Raw genomic sequence first — 5,575 nt, forward strand, 5'->3', positions numbered from 1 at the left:
TTATTCCAGATTCAAAGGATGATGCTTCAATCTTACTTAGAAAGGTAAATAAAATAGATAGGTGTATGGATGGAGGGAACTTGGTGGGACAGGGGATGGGGAGAGGAATGGGGCAGGAAGGAAAAGTTATAGAGGGGAATGGAAATTAGTAGCAGTCAGGGGGCATGTCTCTAAGTTTTACCAAAAGACTTGTGAGTGGAAGGAGCCCCAGGGAGTATATAGGAGTGACTCTAGCCAAGAGTCCTAGCAATAGGAGGAGATATGGAGCCTGAAGTGGCCACCTCCTGTAGCCAAGGAGGATGCGCAGTGGAGGGATAAAGACTCTAATATACCACAAACTTTCAACCTCAAATTTGTCCTGCCAACAAGGTATGCATGTACAAAGATGGAACAAAGACAGAAGAATGGCAAACCAATGACTGGCCAAGCTTGAGACACATTCCATATTTAAGAACCAATCCATGAAACTGTTCATAATATTCTGTTGTTTCCAGAGCGGACCATAGCATAACTGTCCTCTGAGAGCTCCACCCATTGGCAGATGGAAACATATGCAGAGACTCATAGCCAAACACTGGAAGGAGATTGGATAGTCTTGTAGAAGAGTTGAGGGAAAGACTGAGTGACCTGAATGGTAAAGAGACTCTAAAAGAAGACCAACAGTTTAAACTAAACTGAACCCATGGGGGATCCCAGAGTCTGAACAACAAAACAAAGAGGATATATGGGCTAGATCTAGACTCCACCACCTCAGAAATATGTAGTAAATGTGCAGCTTGGTTTTCATGCAGGTTACTTGACAACTGGAATGGGGGGGGGGGTGGCTTTCCTGACTCTGTTGCCTGCCTGTGAATCCCATTCCCTTACCTGAGCTACCTTGTCTGACCTCAGTTGGAGGAGATACAACTAGTCCTTAACTCACTTGGTGTTCCAGGATACCCAGCATGGTCTCCTCCTTTTCAAAAGACAAGGGGAAGGGTTGGGAAAGGACTACATGAGGGTAGGAGGACTGGGAGAAGGGGCACTGAGATTGGCATATAAAGTGAATTAATATGTAAGTTTAGTTAAAAATACATAAGTAAACTATTATAGACATACAGGTTTTTACATGCAATTAAGATGAGTTGTTTCCTAAATGGTTAAAGCATAGAATTTCCTTTTTCCAAAAATCTACTAGTCAAAAGTGAGAGTAGCCTCCAGAGGGCAACCATGTTGCATCAGTGAAAACAGTTGTTTGAAATTTGTGCCTTCCATTCAACACAAGCATGGCTAACTGAGTAATGTTGATATTATTTTATAAAAATGAACACTGTGTTGATTTTTGGTTTCTATTCCAGGTCTCTGAGCTATCAAACCTGGTTATCCAGGTAGTGTCTAGCATGGGCTTCCTTTCTTGATGTGGGCCTTAAATTAAACCAGTCATTGGGTAGTCACTCCCACAAGTTCTCTGCTTTCATTGCTCTAGCACATCTTGCAGGCAGTAGAGATTATAGAAAAAAATCAATAAAATGATTCTTTTTTCCTAATTTTTTATTTGATGTTTTATTTATTTACATTTCAAATGCTATACCTTTTCGCTGTTACCCCTTCAGAAACTCACTATCCCATCCTCTCTCCCCCTGCTTCTATGAGGGTCTTCAGCAACCCATCACAACTCCTGCCTTCCCACCCTGGAATTTCCCTACACTGGCGCATGGAGCTTTTCAGGACCAAAGGCCTCTCTCCTCCCACTGATGTCGAACAATGCCATCCTCTGCTACTTATGTGTCTATAGACATGCGATCCTCTCTGTGTACTCTTTGGTTGGTAGTTTAGTTCCTGGGAGCTCCGGGGGATCTTGTTGGTTGATATTGTTGTTCTTCCTATGAGGTGCAAACTCCTTGAGCTCCTTCAGTCCTTTTTCTAACTCCAGTGGAGACCCAATGTTCAGTTCAATGGTTGACTGTGAGCATCCGCCTCTATTTTTGGGAGACTCTGAAAGAGCCTCTCAGGAGACAGCTATATCAGGCTCCTGTCAGCAAGCAATTCTTGGCATCTACAATAGTGTCTGATTCCTAATGATATTCTGCTATACTCATAAATCAATGTCTTTTCCAATTGTCATCAGAGTGGCTTCCAACAGCAGCTTCTGAGAGAGATACAGAGGCCAAATATTAGATAGATAGAGAGCTCAAATTGTAGATATCCATCAGGTATCTCTTTTCTGAGGAGAAATGGAAAAATATACACAGGAGAGGGCATGGGAAGGACAACTTGGAGAAGTGGAGGGTAGGGAAACTGGTCTAGATGTAATGTATGAGAGAAGAGTAAGAAAAAGAAAAAAATACAAGAGCAAAAGAAAGCATCTTAAACAAGTAGTGCTGATCTAATTGGATGTTTCAAAGTTGTAGAGTAAAAATAGATTCACCTTTATCATCTTGCATAAAACTTAAGTCTCAGTGAAATAAAAATGTCACCATAAAACCAGACATACCAATTATACTGGGAGAGAAAGTGGGGTCCTACCTTCAACACAGTGGCAAAGGAGACACCTTCCTAGACAATAGTTCAGGCACTATGATCAACAATTAATAAATGGGACCAAGCCGGGCAGTGGTGGCACATGCCTGTAATCCCAGCACTTGGGAGGCAAAGGCAGGCAGATTTCTGAGTTTGAGGCCAGCCTGGTCTACAGAGTGAGTTCCAGGACAGCCAGAGCTACACAGAGAAACCCTGTCTCAAAAAACTAAAAGTAAAAATAAAAAATAAAAATGAATGGGACCTCACAAAAAAAGTTTTTCAAGGCTAAGGACACCATCAATAGGACAGAAAGGCAGCCTTCAGAATGGGAAAGGATCTTTACCAACTCTACATCCAACAGAGGGCTAATATCCAAAATATACAAAGAACTCAGTATATTAATCACAAGCAAATAAAATAGCCTAATTAAAAATGTTATACAGAGCTAAATAGAATTCTCAAGAATGGAATATGTAATGGTCGAGAGGCACTGAAGAAATGATTAATATTTTTATTTATCAGGAAAATGCCAATCAAAAAGACTCTGAGATTCTGACTTACCCCTGTCAGAATGGGTAAATTTAAACCATAAGTGACAGCTCATGCTGGCAAGAGTTTTGAGTAAGAAGACTCCTTCATTGTTACTGGGAATGCAAACCTGTTCAAACACTTTGAAAATCAATTTAGCAGTTTTGTAGAAAATTGGGAATAGTAATACTCCAAGACCCAACTATATGACTCTTGGGTATCTACCCAAAAATTGCCCCACTATACCACAAGGACACTTGCTCAACTATGTTCATAGCAGCTTTATTCATAATAGCTAGAAACTGGAAACAACCTCGATGTCCCTCAACTGAAGAATAGATATAGAAAATGTGTTATTACTGTACAATGGAATTCTATTTAGCTATTACAACCAAGCACATCTGTAAGTTGCAGGCAGATGGATGCAACAAGGAGATATCTTCTGGAGTGAGGTAACACACACCCAGAAAGTTGTCTATTGTATGTAATTACTATAAGGGGACATTAGCCATGTAGGGCAAGGAAAGAATGCTACAATCCACAGACCTAAAGAATCTGGTTAAATAGGAGGACATAAGAGAAAATGAGTGAATCTCAACAGAAGAAGGAAGAAAATCATCATCTGAGGTGGATGGAGAGAGGAAACTCTGTGGGAGTTTAGGTGAGTATAGGACAGGAGTAAGGATCAGTTGTAGGAGGGGTGTCAGATGACTAGGAGTGAGAACGGAAATTGGTGGGGCATGTCTGGGGCTGTCAGAAGACCTGGGATGAGGGAGGTTCCAGGAAGTTTATGAGGATGACCCTATCTGAGATTCCTTCCAGTAGTGTTACAGAGACTGAAGTGGCAACCTCCTTTAGCCTGGTGGGACTTCCAATGAAAGGATGGAGACATCAATCCACCCATAAAACCTTTCATCCAAAATTTGTACTGCCTAAAACATGTACATGTATAAAGTTGGAGCAGAGTTTGAGAGAACAGCCAACCATTAAAAACTGTCTCAAATAAAACCCATTCCATGGGAGAGATCCAACCTCTGACACTATTAATGACACTCTTGCCATTCTTGTAGACAGGATCTTAGGATAACTATCTCTTGAGATGCTTCCTCCAGCAGCTGATGGAAACAGATGAAGAGACCCACAGCCAAACACCAGGTGGAGCCTGAGGAATGTTGTGGAAGAATGGGAGATAGAATTGAGGAAGCCAGGGGATACCACAAGATGTACAACATCAATTAACCTGATTCCTTGATCCTCAATCCAAATCATGCAGGGGCTGGACTCATGCCCCCTACATATTTGGAGTAGACATACAGCTTGGTCTTCATGTGAGTATCCTAGCAATTGGAACAGGAGCTGTCTTTGACTCTGGTCTTCATTGGATCCCCTTCCCCTAGCTGGACTGCCTTATTGGACCTCAGTGAGAGAATATGAGGGCAGTCCTGGGACTAGATGTCCTATGATAGGGTGGTACCCAAGGAGGACTTCCTCTTCTCTGAAGAGCAGGTGAGGTAGTAATGGGGGAAGAGATCTGTAAAATAGGGACTGAAAGGAGAGAAGTTAGGGAGGGGCTGTGATCAGAATATATAGTGATTAAGTTATCAAAGAAAAAATTTAATTTTAATAGTAAAATATAAATTTTATTATATTATATTGATAAATTTGAAATTTGTTGGTCATCTACTTCAAATGTGCTTTTATTTTGTTATAACAGTTTTTGTCGAAATTTAACTATTTACAAATAAGTAATTTAATACAAAGAATTGATAACATATAAGGATGCTTCAGAGAAGTAAGGGCTAGTTAATGAAAATCTTAGCAATGAAAATGAATCTGCTTCTGTCAAGATTATAAAAAACAAAAGTCAAGAGAAGGCTGCAGAAGTACCTGCGGGCAGATTATTCATTCATAATATTATTATTTTATAAATTCTGGAGCCTTGAAGTTTACATGATAGTTGCTAACAGAAGAATTATTCAAACCAGAAATAAGTAGGAGAAATCACTCAGTTCCTTTCTAACCTGCCATACCACTCAGTGCTCTTTATCAGCTACATCTGCTAAAAATAAGAAAAAAAAATTACAAAACAAAAACAAAGAAATGACTCTGTATGTATCATGATATAATAGCAAATAAAGACAAGAAACATCACTGAGTAAACTCAAGGAAAAGCAAGCCATTTCCAGGATATTTGTTTTAGTGTAATTTAACATTACATTTTTACATTAGAGTTTTTCTATTTGCTTTTTCTGTTGTATTGACCAATTACTTTTTTCTCTGAGCTTAAACTTCTTTTCTCTCTAACGAAATATAGGATGATACCACTTAGTTCATTAAGTAATATTTAAAATGAAGGAAGAGCAGGTAACTGGTTTAAAAATTGTGTTGTTATATAGAAAATGCTCTAAACTCAAAACACTATTGTTATATTTATTTTTGCTGTAGTACCATTATTAAAATTAGTATCATCACCAACATTTTTATTACTATTATTATTACCTCTTAATTTTCTTTCAAGCAAAATCTCATTTTAGCAATCTGCTCATAG

The sequence above is a fragment of the Arvicanthis niloticus genome, chromosome X, assembly GCF_011762505.2.
Source record: "Arvicanthis niloticus isolate mArvNil1 chromosome X, mArvNil1.pat.X, whole genome shotgun sequence".
NCBI lineage: Eukaryota > Metazoa > Chordata > Mammalia > Rodentia > Muridae > Arvicanthis > Arvicanthis niloticus.